Below are 16,089 nucleotides of genomic sequence, written 5' to 3'. Positions count from 1 at the left end.
CGGCCAGGAAGCGAGCGTCAGACACCAGGCTTCGGGGGTAACGGCTTCCCCTCTGGGCAGCCAGGCAGAGGCAGCAGCTGAATAGAGGGCTGAGAAATCACGGTTTTGGCATAGGCCACCTGAAACAGCAGTTAAAGCTCAAAATCCATCACATCCCATTATAGTCCTAGGCTCTGGCTTCCGTTGGCCTCATGCAACTCAGATGGCATCTAGTCGCTTGTTTTTCAAAAGCCTCTCTCCAGCGTGGCAGGAGTTTTGTCCCTCTGCCCATTAAAGTAGCAGTGTTTGAGCATCTTCCATGTTAATTTGATTGACAACAATGAATTCACTAGAGAACCTCAAGGACTTTCTGGCTGGCTTGTTTTCCTGTTATAAATTGTAGCTTGTTGTTGTTTTAGAGATGAAAACTGAAATGCTTTCTTTAAATAATAGCTGAAGTCACCCTGTCTAATAGGGAGCTCTGAGATCTGTGCTCAAATTCCCCATAAATTATAACATTGCTCCTTTAAAATTTCTCCAATCCATCAGGAACAGAGAGGGATTTTTATATATATATTTTTTTTTTAACAAGAACTTTTGGTTTTCAGTGGAATTCACTCTGGAGGGCAGAACTTTTTTTTTTTTTTTTCATTGTAAAGAAGATTTGTAAAGGGGCAGGATTGTGGCTATTATTAGAGTCTTTCCTAAAGAAAATCATCAGCACTAGGCAGATCTGGGCTAGAAAGTATAACAGAATGGCATAGAGCAGCCCAGATAGCACCAGAGAGAAAATGGAGCAGGAAGAAAGAAAAAAATGGAAACCCAAAAAGAAGAGCAGATGCCAATTAGAATTCTTGCAGGCTGCAGCAAGGGGCGAATATAAGAAGCTGTAGGAAAGGAAAGGGTAGAGTGGATTAGTGTTAATCACAGACACAGGAAAGTAGGAAAGGTTTTAAATGAGCTTTAAAAAGCAAAAATTGAGTTAGCAGCTCAGAAGAGAATTCCAGATTCATCAAGTGTAGGGGCAAAAAATAAAATGCAGAATACCAGGAGATATGTCTGAGCCCTAAGCAATTAACTTCTGAAGGTAATGAGACGTTTTTGGAAGCAGAAACTTCTCTCTCTCTCTCATCCTAAGGACAGCACTGTTTTCCTTATCCCAGTGAAAGTGACTCCCCCCTGATTTCTTCTTCACTTTCCTAACGGTATGTACATATGGCACCCCACTGTAGGAAAATGAAGCACTAAGGAACTAGCACTTGCACAGTGTCTGGCAATAAGTTTGCCCAGGCACACAGTCCAGATGAATTGCCTCTGGAGCTGGGTGACCCGCACCGGGTAGTCTGGCACAGTATTGTGGTGTGGTCACAGGCTTGAGTTGTCTGAAGACAACTGAAGATGTGTTCCAAAAGTCACCAAAGCCACCACTGACCTCTGTAGACGTTAGAGGATGGCTGGGCTGTGGGGGTAGGGGGTTCTCCTTGCAGCTCTGAGATACAAAATGGCACTTAACATTTCTGTGCTGCCAATTTAACTACTTGTAAAATGAGGACAGTAACAAAAAAAAAGAAAAAGAAAAGAAAAAGTACCTATTATGCATTCTTACAAGCTGCACAATACTATCAATAAGAATTCCTATTTCTAGCTTTGGATTTATCTGCAATGTAAGAAAGAATAGCATGGTGTTTGAGTTTGTGTGTCTTTTACACGTGAATCATCAATAAAGGTTAATGAGGAAACTAACACTACATGAAAAGGTTGTTTTCTCATTAGTTAAACACTTTGTAAAAGCTCTATATATTCCTAGAATATTATGAATTTATTATTTGCTAAACAAAATCTTAACCAGTCCCTTTTTTTATTTGCTTACATGACATCATTTTAAGCAAATGCAATCAATGCCTTAGTTCCAGTCATCAGTTCTGGATCTCTGCACCACTGGATCGCCAGCAGAACAAACTTCATCCAAACAAAGCGCGGACACGTACATCAAATCAGCCCGAGCTCCTGCCACAGAGTTTGTGCCAGCTTAACACTGGCTTTGCACTGCCTGCTGAAGGACAGACGATGCCGATCCAGTCTGACGTTAGCCTAGCACAGAGGGTCTATGCCTAATGTAGCATAAAACCCGCCAGCATCCTGCCAACCTTTCCACCTTTTTTTTTGAACAAATTTAAACCAAAGTGAGCATATGTGACATCAGTGTTTTACGTCACGTTGCCACAGTGGTCTGGAGCCAACGCTACGAGCCTTAAAGTCGTGGTCTGGTCACACCTGAGCCTGCAGTCAATTTTTGGTCTCTAGTTACAATGAAGCAGCCCTGTGATAGAGCATCACTGAATTCAAACAAATCCTAAAAGACGCGTCTGTTTACAGAACAGCCTCAAATGCGTGTGGTTGCATGGGGAAAAGTTGAGTTCTCGGGGAGCAGAAACCCAAAAGTTTGCTCAAGCTTCTTGCTCCATGCCAGGGGTGCGCGTGCCAGCTTTTCAAGTCAGACGTTACTCTCTTTTAATGACCAAAGTTACACAAAAAAACCCCTCTGAAAATAGGGCTTTGTGACAGAAACGCCTACACAGCTGTAACAGCCCCTTCTCAAATGTGCTGCTGCTTATGAACCGCAAGAATAATACGGTGAAATGTGCAGACTTTTGCGGTTTTCCCCTCTTTTGTTGAAACTAATGAGTCACGATTAGAGTAATGCTTTTCTTTGACTCCGAAACCATTTTGCTTAATGAGGTACTAAGTCTTTATAATTAGGCCCAGAAGGGAACTGGGACATGGCCCCTTAAGAGCAATAATTATTTAGGTTATTTATGGTAATAAAAAATTGAAAATAGGAATTCTTCCTCAGAATGTGACTATTTATTCTTTTACATATTGCCTAACAGGCAATTACCCTATTAAGACAACGTTTTGTTGCTAAAGACATTAATTGAAATGTAAATTAAATGTAAATCAGCTAATTAAATTGATATGTAATGAACTTGTCATGCAGGCCTTTGAGATCAGATGCATTTTGCTAATAAACAAGTGTTAGAGTGGTGCCATTGCTCACTGGTGTTAAGGTTGTTTAACGTGTTGCATCGATAACACTCTCCCTCCCCAAATTCAAAGGTTTGGATTGTGTCGTTAGAGCCCAGAACGAAGCTGGCACTGGAGGGTTCCAGATTTATTCCTTCCAATTATTTCCTGATCAACTTCATCCCAAGGCAAGGTGTTCCCCTAACGGCGAGTGCTGCGCATCCCGTGGGGTGCAGTCCGAGCTCTGTCTGGTCCTTCTGCTCCCCAGAAATGATAAAGCAGTTTGTAAAACCCCTCACCAAGCCGGATGCTGCTGTGTCAGGTGGCTTCTGGAGGTGTTAGTGTTATTTCTTTCTCCGTGCGCCGTGGCCAGTTCAGTAGGGGTAGTTAACCCCTGCGGCAGTGGGAGGATAACTCCAGACATTCCTGAAATACAAAGAAATAAAATGAGAAATGAAGCAATCACAATTTGCTTGGCGATTATGTTGACAATGTACAAGGTAAACATCAAAGCTGACATCATTAAGTCAGTACGGCGAGAGGAGAATGAGCCAGAATAACCTCCTGCACTGTCCGTAACACACCAGTAACCTTAATCATCAGACTGTGAGTTTGTGTCAAACTGTAAATTAAAGGGAAGGAATACGAAGCTATCAGTTCTCCTATGAAACGATCAGTTTTCCTGCAGCTACATTTTGAGCCAGACCTACTAAAATTTCTGGCATAAATTCAGGTCCTGTATTGAAGGTAACTTGGAGGATAGAAGTACCTCCCCTGCCAGATACATGGACAGAACTCATGTCTACAATTATACAACCCTGAGTCAAACATCACAGATTTTGCTTGTGAAAAAGCTCAGGTCTGCACAGTATAATATCCACTGCCCACTTCTGTTCAAATCATGCAGACATTTTGTGTGCGCAGAGATAAAGCTCAGGCCAACGTGGCAAAAAGGGCTGTGCGAGTGTGAGAATAGAAACGCAGTTTGGAATTGCAGAAACGCTTTTGCAGAAAGTTTTCCTGGATCCATCGTGCCGTAGTTGCACCTGAGCATTCACACATAATTGTTCTGTCTTGAATAAATCTGATGCTGCATTTATAACTTCTACCCAGAGAACCTTCCACCCTGCAGTCCTTTGAGGCCTGGGGGTATTTAATAAACATGTCAACTACCACTCTTCTTTAGCTTGAATGTAGCATCTTGTTTTTTCCTACTGAAGAACACTCCAGTTTGAAGTTTACAGAGCAATTAAAGACCCTCATGGGGCCCCTGATATGTAGAGATTGTCAGCATATGTAGATTAGTAATTGTCAAGTTTCTCCCTAAGGCCGAAGAGCTCTTAGTCAAATTCCAGAGATCATCAAGTATTCAGATTTCAGTGGGCTTTGTGTCATACACAACATAGTGGCATAATTAAACTACAATGCTTATTTTCTAATAAACTTTTGGATCTGGCTATGTTTCTATTAATTTCTTTTAATTAGCTATGATCACAAAATACAAATGAGCATCAATCTAAAGCTGCAACTTTGCTCCTTCCAAAAAGATGCCTTGGGAATAGCTTTCTCTTCTAAACTGTTGGGGCTTGGGGACCACAGTTACTAGCGTGACTTGCAAAGGCCTGATGGAGGACAACACCCAGCAGACTGAAGGTACAATCCTTCTCTGACTCCCTTTCAGCTGACACTTGGGCACGGGTGATTGAATGATGCTGCCATCTTGAACTATTTCTTCATTGACCTGTTGGCTTGGACTCTAGCTCAAATTTTAGTCCATTCGTCACTAGTTTTTGTATCTTTGAGCGTTGACCTACATAGAAACTAGAAAAGAAAAAGGAAAAAAAGATTTACTTCAGAGGTTAGAGAAGGAAATTACTATAAGGATCCTCACCACCCAGGTTGGTGCTCTGATGGCCGTCTCCAATATCTCCTGTTTTTGAGCCTTCTGCCCCCCATGCTGGGCAATCAAATACACACCTGAATTTAATATTCATTTGCCTCAGTGTTGAAGAGGAATTGTGCTGGCTTGCTTTGCATCTTGCATGGTCCAACCCTTGAAGAGCAAATCACTGCTCTAACATGGTATTGCCTGGAAGCCACAGGGTAACAAGAGCAACTGGATGAAGCTTTCATGCAGCAAGACTGGCCTGTGCATGTTCTGCCAGCTGGATCCTCTGCTGCGGTTCCCACAGGCATTGTGTTGTGGTCCCAGGGCGTGGAAGGTACGAAGTGTTGGTCATTGGCCTGCATCCGTCATTTGAGTCCCACTCCATCGATCTGTGTCTGTTTGTGGACAAAGACTATGGAAAGGAGTAAGTTGTTACAAATCGTTGTAGTGTTTCTGAACTAGAAACTGAGATTTTTCAAAGCCACGTGTGGGATCTAAAAGTTTAGTTCCTAATACAATAAAAAAGAATTGGACTTGGAAATTGTGAAGGCAGCTTTAATAATCTTCATTACAGCATGTTACATAAAAGCCAAATTATTACCCATGAGGAGCAGATCTTCATTTCCATGCTGTTTGCACTTTCTAGGTGTAGCAGAAGACACACTGGCTGTGCTTAGGAATCAACAGAAATCTTTTGTTAACACCAGACTGCACAAACGCTCAGACGTATGTGCCCAAACAAGCAATGTTCTCTTCTCAAACTGGGCTAGCGAGTAAGACTCTGAGAAACCCCAAAAGCGTTTGTGCATCCAGGAGGAAACCCTCTATTACCTCCCTCACTGTACTTGCACAGCACTTTTTGCGCTGTAAATCCCCTCTTATTTGTCACAACTTACACCACCACCTCCAGTGCTGGAATATTGGCAGCTCTGAAGACTGAGATCTTCCACCCCAGCCCCAGAAGAGACAGCCAAAGCATCTCCTTCCCAACACAAAGGGTAACCTGAAGTCAATGGGTAATTTCAGAGTGGGTTTCTGCAGTCTCAGGCTGACTTGGAAGCCAAGCTCTATCATTTTGCCTCCAAATCTCTAAAGTCTCCATGTTCCCAAACCCCTTTGTGGGCTAAATCCTCACTTCATGAAAATCACTTAAATTCTTCCCATTGTTGAGTAACACCTATTGGTGAAGTGGCTCTTCTCCACTTGACCCGCTGTGTATGGCAGAATATAATGCTGCTTTCTCTTCCGAGGTCTGTTTTTACGTTGGGCTATGAAAACTGGATCCAAGCGGCATGAACAAAGTTGAGTTTTAAATAGTAGCCCAGGAGGAAAATCTCAAGAGTCCCAATAAAAAGGAGAAAAAACGTTCCTCGCATGCTTCCTATGATGATACATCTCAAAATTATTAATTTTGCTTGTCCTGTATCATATCTTAGGGCAAGCTGCTTTTCCTGACTGAATTGCAACGTGGCGCTTGGTTCGGTGGGTTTAACTGAAGCGTGGCTATCTGGGAAAGGCAGCGTTATCTGTAATAAAGTAACTCCTCCAAATTTACTTTCTTGATCTTGTACTTTGGTTGGGCTCCCAGAGTCTTAATGCCTGGAAAAGTATCTGTCACCCAGAGCCCTCATTTTAAAGGACTGTAGGTTTTTAGAGGCTGGATGGCGTCATTTCCCTGCATCAATTTTGTCAAGGTATTCCTGCGAGCAAGCCAGCCTGAGCTGCGTGCTAATTTCCCATCTCCTCTTCGGCTGACGACAGTCCCTGGCTCAGCGAGATTTCAGTTTTGCTCACTGGGCTCTTCTTTCCCTGCCCTCCCTGAGCTATATTTTCTAAGCACCAATTTCACTCCAAAATTAAAGATGAAATTTAAAGATTAGGGACTGCAGGTTTTTTTCCAAAGGCATTTCGATGTCTCATACTCATTGATTGAGTTAGGTATCTAAATCATCCAAAGCAATCTGGCCCCCATCCCAAGTTACGTGATGTAAAAGGCCAATTTGACTTTTAAAATGCTCTCCATTTTAATCGCCTGCTGTGCGATTAGTGCCATGCGTAATAAACACATTGTGTGTGGCGTGCATAGGGCAGGTGTGGGGTGATGTAATGGATCCCACCAACTCCCTTGAATATAAATGCCAGAAATACCAAATACCGTGTGCACCAGTCTTAGTCCCTGTCAATTCTAATTACTTTAGTGGTCTGACTCCAAATGCAGATGTACCATGGTGTAACTGAGGTCAGGATACAGTACATGATTCTTATCTTAATACCACTTTAGTACTGTAAAGGTCAAACTGAGCAGCATCCAAGGAGAAGAGGTAAGGGCTCTGTTAATTATTCTTCACTCCTTGAACAAAGGGATGAAGATTGTGTCTCTGCCAAAGAGCGTTCTGCCGCACTGCATATTTAAGTTAAAAAAACAAGGAAGAACGAAGGAGCCTTTCCTGCAATAATCCTTAAATGAGCCTTGCTGAGCTCTGCCTGGAATCTTACAGCACTTGCTCTGCCAATCTTTTGAGCTACAACTGTCCCAGAGTCAGAGGCCAGGTTGGGCAGTGTTCCCCCTCCAGGCAGCGGTAGCTCCCAGTTCTGACCATTAAGAAAAGCCAGCTTCATCTACTGAGTAACGATTTCGGACAACGTTAAACCCCCGTGTCCATTTGCAGATGTTCCTGCTGTTGGAGGAATCACTGATGGAGCGGGGCACAAGACCGGAGCCTCCCTTTCCACTTGCTTACCACTATCCCACTGGAACAGCTGCAAAGCGCCTCCGAACAGGAATGTTCCCTGCATGCCAATGGTAGCATTTTGTTCCCTGTTTTGCATTAGTTTTAATAACTGTTAGGTAGACACAGTGGAAATGTGGCTTCAGAGCTGGTTTTAGTTGAACGCGGCTCATTGTTCTACTGACTGTTACGTGATCTTATCATTAACTGCACCCATTTCCAAGTTGCCTTCCCAAGAAGCCCACACTCGTGAGATGTTATTTTGTTCCTTCTCTGCAGGCAGTAAGCAAAGGTATCGCTAAAACAGGAGTGTGACCCCAATCCATAGCCATTCTACTCATTTCGTTTTCTGAAATCTCGAAAGTGTTAACTGCTGAAAGCCGAAACATGAAAACCCACCATAGCAAGAGCTGATTAAAATTCAGCCCACCGTACCACCCATAAATAGAAAATAAAGAATACATGGCTGTGATTGATCATCCATAAATGGCCATTGCTTGCTTCCTCTATTCCGTACAAACACACTCCATGTATTTATTCAGCTCGCCAAAAGAGTAACAAGCAGATCATTCCTATTTGTCAGGATTTGGGATTTAAGCAAGTACTTAAAGTGGGGGCTCTGTGCTCACGTGCCTGTAGACGTGCACACACATCTGCTCTTCTCTCTGATTCTCAATATTCATGAGAAAAATCAGAACATTATTTTTTTCATAAAGGTGTAGTTGTCAATAGATCAAAATGCATTGAGATGCAAAATCACAGCAATGTGAGCTTTAGTTAAGGAATTTTTATGATATTAGAAACATCAATCTCTAAGGACTGGTAATAATATTACTATTAAGAAAGAATGTTTCTGTTGTTATGCGTTGCAACTTGGCCAAATCTGAGACTTGCAGTAGGAGCAGTGGAAAAAAAATAAAATAAAATCATGTGCTATACAGAAACTAGACCTGTAGTTTGAAGCACTGGTGGGTAAAGGCTGTTTTTACCAGCTGCGAATACACCTTCATTAAAGCACCAGCTTGCTTGTTTGTGGTTCAGCTGAGCTCACCGGAGCAGAGCTGCCTGCACCGTTGTCTCTCTGGCAAAGCACTGATGCATTTCTCCTTTGCTGTGATTTACAGTCCAAGGGCTGCGTCCGTGGATAGAGCGCTGCATCCAGCACCTTCGGCCTCTGCTGTCACTGGGTGCTGGATGCACCAGCCATCTCTCTCGAAATACCACTTGCACAGACGTCGCAGTTGCAGTGCTGGTCTGGGAATGGGAGGTGACACTCAGGAGATTTGGTCCCTCTGCCCCTATCTTCCTGAATGGCTTTCAGCAAAGCACTTGTTTTCTGACTGCCCCTATTCCCCTAGCTGTTAAAAAGCGATGATGAAATACAAACCTCATTCGAGGCATTGCAGATCAAGCAATGAAAAATGCTGCAAAAGAGCTAAATATTGATATTATTTCACCGCTTGCTGCAAAGTGACCGGTAAAATTGTCAGAGATGGGTATAAGAAACAAGAAACAGAATCACAGAATGGATGGTGTTGAAAAGGATCATGAGATCATCTGGTCCATCCCCTCTGCTCAGGCCAGGTTAACTACAGCAGGTTGCCCAGGTCTATGTCCAGCTGGGTTTTGAATTTCTGCAGGGATGGAGACTCCACAAGCTCTCTGGGAACTCTGGTCCAGTTTTTGACCACTCTCAGAGTTAACAAGTATTTTCTTGTGATCAGATGGAATTTCATGTGTTTGTTTCAATTGATGCCTATTGCCTTGTGTATAACGTGTGGTCCACATACGTTCCTGAGTAACCAGAGAGCCCCAGGTGGGGCCTGCATGTGACCAGATTTGATCTGAATTTGTTTGGTCACCTTTGAAAGTCTAGGTATCCATTCCCTTTTCATCTCTCTCAATGTGAGATTTGGCCACTTTTGCTTGGAGACCAGTTGGAGCTTGTTGAAGCAGTGAGTTAACAGCCTCACATCTCCTGGAGGTGCTCTGGCACCATCCTTGGGAAGTCAGCAGAGATTGTCTAGCAATAGGGACCCTTCCCCGGGCTGGCCTGCGGAGTTGTAAAACACAGCGATTACTGCCACCACCACCAAAAGACAGCTCCTTCAGGGAAAAAAAAAAAGCTCATGCCTAAAGATGTTATCATGCATAATTCAGGGAAGAAATCCATACTGCATTTAAAAGATTACATCTTATCATCCAGGGTACTTATTAGCTTGATGATTTAAAAGTACATGGGGATAGACTCTTTCCTGCTACTCTGCACTGGCACCAGTGCAGTTGTGCTGATGAATGATTAGCCTCCTGGCTTGGTTTGGGACTGGACTGCTTGTCTGAGGCCAGAACTGGCCCAGACGAGATTGGCACATACCCGGTTCATGGTGAGCAGCTCTGTCCCTGCCCGGGCGCGTGGTGCACGTGGGCTACGCCAGGCTATCTTAGAATCACAAAATACCATCCGTGGTTACACCAGGGACTGCTTGCTTCTTTCTGTTAGGTTTGGTTAAGTTTGTGGTGGGCAGTAACAAGGGGTTAGTGGTGTTTAGCTCTGCGGATTAATCCCATCTCCAGCAACACGCAGCACTCGCAGCTTCCCAATGGCACAAGGAAATGATCTGGGGCTGCCAAGGGCTGAATATGTTGGATATGCTTCTCCTTTTCAAGTACAGAAGCACAAGGCTGTTCTGTACCACTGCTGACACATATGCCTGTGACCATTATTGTCTGTATGAACTTACGTATAGCTGTTCACCCAGGGGTCTCACAATACAAAGGATTTTGGCCTACATGCATATAAAGTAAGGGATTACAAAAATGGCTGAGGGTCGTTGCTACCCCCAGGCACCTCCTCCGTATCATGGAAACATGCAGCCAGGACACTGACCCCAAACGTGCTGATAACCTCACGTCAGAGAAGCAGCAATGCGCATCTCTGTCCCTCTCAGTTGAGCCTTTGGTCAAGTCCAGTGTTTTGACTTGACCTACTCCTACAACCTGGAGTACCAACGTGTTTATCCAAACTGCAGGCGTCTGGATACTGAAAGGGTGAGGAGGTTGGAACAAAATTCAGGCGAGTTTACCCTGCCCATCACTAGTTGCTCTGATGGCCCTTGATTATTTCCAAATATAGGTTCCCCTTCCACGAATGTGCCCTCCTGTTAACCTGGTGTGTCCCATACTACATGGTACCCTAGATCAAAACAGGGCTTGAGTTTCCACCTCTGGCCCCACACAGTCCAGACAGCCACCATTTTCTAAATCAATGAATATTAGAGATTTTTTTCCAACCTATTGACAAGCTGTTCTAAATCCGGTTACAGATTTGAAATTTGTTGTTTAAATTGTTTAAAAATAGCACTGGCTATTTTTAAATAGCAGAGAACAGTTTCATTCAAGTGCCACATGGCTGAAGGTTGAAGGAAAAACTTGGCTGTGACCATTTTTTTTGTACCATCATACTGTCTCTATTATGTCTTGCACCTCTGCTGTATCAGGAGGCAGGACATTCGTGGCAGAAATACTCCAGCTAACCATCTCCGTACCTATCTGCAATGCCTAAATGAAATATGTTCTTTTTAGCTTTTTGTTTATGGGTTGCACAGATGTAGTTAAGTGTGAAAGGATGAAGAAGTTAAGCAAGGAAGCTTAGGAAATCTTGATTTGTCATCAAAGATATCCGGAGGTTGTCCTGGGCGAACAAGATTAACCCCAAAAGGTGGCACCCACACTGATTACAGCAAGTGGCAGGGGGGTTTCTGGGGTTCTTCTCTGTGTGGCTTTCCACACTATCTCTGTCATCTCACAGATCCCCTGATTGTATCGTGGGCATGGAACTAACTAATAGCCTGGGGACTGTGATGTTTACAGCTGGTTCAGTTAGAAATCCTCAGATGTATGGTTTGAGAAATCTCAGCTTCGCTGAGCGGCAGCCAGGTTCAGGAGGAGGGTGTACCGAACATCCGAGAGTGAGAGGAAAGGAAGTATTTTACAAAAACCCTTCTCCTCATTTCTTCAAGGTTGAGAGTTATGAAATACCTGCATTTAACAGCCATTATTAATTACTGTTTACTCTCTCTCAAGAGTGCCTTGGGACCATCTGTGACCCTTTAGCCAAGCACCCACTGCTGTCACTCAGCTGGCTGCCGTGGCTCGGCCGTGGAGTCTCATTCACTTCCCGCGCTGGCTCTCTGACCCACTTCTGTCCTGCTTCAGCTCACTTCAGCTGCCCGACTCTGGGGCCACCATGTGAGAAATGAGCATTCTCTCACATGGAAAAAAGGTATATAAAGCAACATTAGTATGAGGTAGAAATACCATGGGGTTTTGGATGGTAGAGATCAATCACAGAAATAAATATTCCTCACCTTATCCTAAAACTTGCAACATCAGATCCATGGAAGAGCTGAGAGTTGTATTCAAGATTTCCAGGGTGAAGTCCTGGCTTTATTTAGAAGAATAGCAAAACTCTTCTTCACCTAAAAGGACCAAAGGTTTCACCCAGCCCTCAGTGCTGAACCACAAGAGCCACTCCCATGCTAAAGAGCACCTCTGTCCTCTAACCAGTTTCCTGAGCTAAAGTTAAATCGTGCTTCTCCATCTTTTTTTTCTCCACTCTTCCTCCTACTTAGTCAAGCCTCCCCGGATGTGCTGTGCTTTTCCCACTTGGTGACTCAGGATCAGCTGCTCGAACTCTTTGGGAGTGTGACAGGGCTGTGACCGACCAAGAGGGAAAAGGAATCTGCCTTCAGGAAGAAAGAAATTGAAGTGCTAAGCACAATGTGGATTTGCCTGAAACCAACTTCCCCACCAAGAGCACACCGTCTCCCTGCAGGACCGCGCTCTGCGTTCAGCACTGCAGACACCAGCAAACGGCCCCGTCATTTATGGCAGCACAGCTCTGTAAAGGGGCGTCTCGCAACTGCATCACACAACATGGGTAACACTTGGGACATAAAAAAATTACACCTCTAGAAATTTAAGACCAGCCTTAAAATGGGTCATAAATGCTACAGAACAATCTTAGTGGTACACACTGGGGGCAAACCCAAAAAACCTCTTATCTTCACCCAGCACGGAAGGAAAAGTCTACAAATCCTCAGCATTTGTTCAGGCTGCTTTGGCTGAAAGTACCAGGGGTAACAGCCCTAAACGTGCAAAATGAACAGGGGACTCTTTATACTCAGTATTATTTTGTGTATGTAACAGGGGATCACAGTAAGATATTGGCTCCCTTATAACTGTGAGAAAGACTTTGTCCCGAATGGCAAAACTTGCTCTAGTGCTTTATTTTTCTTCCAAACGCTAGCTGGTAAGAACATCTTCCTTCATAGACCCAGGCTATTGATACTGCAGCTTAAGTTAGAGTTGGATGGTTTCTGTTCCCACTGCTTCCAGACAGTAAATTTCAAGCCTTGCTGGAAAAGCAGCATATTTTGTAAATATGGAATGTTTTTTAGCATTTTCAATGATAAATAACTTCTTTAATGAACAACTTCATGAAGGAAAAAAAAAAAAAAAAAGACTCTGATTTCAAAGTTCTTTCGTATACCTTGCCCATCAGTAGTCATGCTCTCAGCCTTCCCTGTGTTCCTTCCACTAGAGGATTCAAACCCCTCCAGACTCGCTCTCTCAAAAGCGTATCTTCCTTCCATGTGTGCTAGTCTGCCATGGAGAGGTGCATGAAGCAGGAAATAAATCACACCGCCCTGCATTAACCAGCTATGACAACCCCTGACTGCCATGCTGCTGCAATGCAGTTCACGTCAGGTGCCCTTGGATCTCTGCTCAGAGCTACCAGATGGGGAAGAACATGAGTAATGAGAGGTGCTCCTCCATGCCCAGGCAGAACCACAGAAGGCTCTATCGTATCTGATCTGAAACCCCCTCTCAAGCACCACAGATGTGCAGCCTGTAGTGCACTTACCTCCAGAGAACGGATGGGATGACGGCTGGTCAGCTCTGCGGGGTCTGGAGCGTGTGGCTCCAGGAAGCCTGGCTCCTCCCAGCCTGGAGGTGACCTGGCTGCATTTACAGGGCGATACTGAGGCGGTCGGCAGGCTGTGGGCCATCCTGCCCCTCTGAACAGTGCGTGCAGGACACACTGACTTACACGGACAGACTGCTCCTGGCCATGGCTGCAGCAGCTGCATCACTACACATCTCCCCTGTAGCCCTGGGCTTGCAGCAACCCAGCGAAGTTGCTCTCTGCTATTAAACCGTGGCTGTGGACCACTGAATGCTGGTACTAAAGCAGAGCGAAAACCATAATCAACTCTTGCAAAGCGCTTTGAAATCTTTTTTCTGCACAGGGATGGAGACACTTTAAGGGGACAGAAATCAGCTCCTTTGCAAGCCATGTCAAATGTTTTTAGCAACCTCCAGTAAAAAAGGAAAGGCAGTGAGCTCTGCTTATGAATCGTTGCCATCCAGCACCATGCCTCAGGCTCCCAAGGAAACTGGTTTAACTTATTTTATATGAAAAGAGCTAGACAAACACAAACACACACACATATATATAAAGCACACACACACATATAATCTAGGAGGCAAAGAGAGACTCTGTATCTGCATTTGCAATATCTTCCTGCACCAGGTAAGGAAAGCATCTTTTTTCCTTTTAACCGGGTGCTGTACGTACATTGTTTCCTTGCAGTCTATCTTTAGGTTATGGCAGTTCACAAGGTTTTTTCAGCAGATGTGTTATTCAATTACTTCAGGGCTTTTCCATTTGTAATATTATGAAGTAATGATAGCCAGCAGACTTCACCTGTCTTTTAGAGATAGCCAGCCTGGTAATTTTAACTCTGCCCATTTTATCCACACCAGTAAATCTCATAACATGGTTATAGAGAGATTCCAATTTTTGTAGAACCTTCTCCTGGGAATTCCTGTATACAATATTGCCATAGTCTGTAATGGACATAACCTGTGATTGGATTAATGTTTCCCTAGTGAAGAAGTCAAAGCATTTCATGTTCCTATAACTGGTTTGCAGGTCTGCGGTAAAGGTCTTTGGTGTGGCAGAGAAAATAATTGCAAACGCAGCCCCAATCAGAATATATAATCCCCTCACAGCGAGGGTCCAATTCAGCACTGTTAGACTCCCTGCGCAGGGGTTTGTAGCAGGATTTTCTTGTCAGGAGAGCAGAATGCACAGAAAACAAGTTAATTTTGTCATCTTAATATTCATCACCCAGTCCTGTAGAAAGGGAGGTAAATGCATTGCTACTGCTCCAAGGGAAGGCCCTCCAGCTCCCCGGGCAGCGAGTGGAAACAGGCAGGGCAATGCAACGGGGCACTGGTCTCCCCGCAAGAAGAGCCCTCCACTTGCGCTCAGATAAACACGCACCTTTGTTCTTAAGAGTAAATGCAGTTCTATCAAATTAGACGCCCAGTTTGGGACCCATATTGGCTTCTGAACCTTTCAAAATCCGTGGTGTTACCTTCCCTCGGACCTGACACAAGCGACTAGTAAAGAATTACTTGCTGAATGTACAACGTGCATTACTTACATCTGAGACACAGATCATCTTCTCCAGGAAGAGGAGGCTCACAGCAGGCCAGAAGTAGGCTCTGAATCAGGATCTGTCTATTCAGGTGGAAGAAAAGAACTTCAGTGCTCATGTGGGAGGAAAGTGAACTAGAGACTGGGAGCAAAAGGTCTCCTATTTTCAGCTCCCATGATAGTCTCCCCAAGCATTTGGGACTCGGTGTGTGCACATCAGGCACACTCTGCCACACCGAAGTGTAAGTTCTCATCACACAAGCCGGAAAAGAGCCTGCAGTGGAAGACTCAGGCTCCCATCCCCAGCTGGTCAGGGAGAGCTTTCAAGAAACACTGTTTATTGGTGAACCCTGAAAGCAGAGGTGGGTCTCTGAAGAAAGCACTATGGAGTCAACTCTGCCTGTAGGGTTCAGAGGAGATGTAATCGGGATCTCAGGGTGGAAAAAATGGGTAGGGGCAGCTGCGGCTGTGAGTGGACCAGAAGGTGCCGGAGACAAAGCGAGACAGGAGTGAAATGGGAGGCAAGAGCAAAGAGTTTGAGCATGACGTGCTGGAACAAGGATGGGGAGGATGGGCGCCAGAACAGGCATACTGCCTGACTGAGGAGCAAGTCAGATGCTCTTGGCAAATTGCCTTATGTTTGGATGTTATGGTGTTGCTAGGCAGGTGGAGAGGATGGGAAGAAGGTTACCAGCATGGGAGTTGACAAATGGGATGTCATCATTTCCCATATGGGTAACTGTCTCCAATCTGTCCTTTCTATCCAACTGAAAGCTTGGGATGTCTCAGCAGAAAGGAAGCATCTCTGGCAGAGATGAACATTCTACATTAGGTCTATATACGAAGACCCAGAAGTTGCAGGCTGTGGGGCAGATATGGGTGACAGGAGACAAGTAAGAAGCAGAGATAGGGATTTCCAGGAAGATCCAGTTTTTAAATCTGAACTAAAAGACCAACTTTTA

The 16,089-nt window shown here is 44.4% G+C and overlaps 1 long non-coding RNA gene across 3 annotated transcripts; it reads right to left on the bottom strand.

Moving 5' to 3' along the window:
- Nucleotides 1–2,374: 2,374 nt before the first annotated feature.
- On the bottom strand, nt 2,375–15,267 carry LOC142602731 (uncharacterized). Of its 3 annotated transcripts, XR_012836501.1 has the most exons (4): nt 15,135–15,267; nt 11,988–13,867; nt 4,607–4,824; nt 2,375–3,429 (listed from the first exon to the last, which is right to left on the bottom strand). It is a non-coding gene; the product is annotated as an uncharacterized LOC142602731 (long non-coding RNA). The 3 variants fall into 3 exon arrangements; XR_012836500.1 differs by lacking the exon at nt 15,135–15,267 and having other exon boundaries at nt 11,988–14,193; XR_012836502.1 differs by lacking the exons at nt 11,988–13,867; nt 15,135–15,267 and adding an exon at nt 4,981–9,659.
- Between the last annotated feature and the right edge of the window lie 822 nt (nt 15,268–16,089).

Source organism: Balearica regulorum, chromosome 8 (genome assembly GCF_011004875.1).
Source record: "Balearica regulorum gibbericeps isolate bBalReg1 chromosome 8, bBalReg1.pri, whole genome shotgun sequence".
In the NCBI taxonomy this organism is placed as follows: domain Eukaryota; kingdom Metazoa; phylum Chordata; class Aves; order Gruiformes; family Gruidae; genus Balearica; species Balearica regulorum.
The sequence above is the reverse complement of the archived record's forward strand: the minus strand, read 5'-3'. Positions and strand labels throughout refer to the sequence as shown.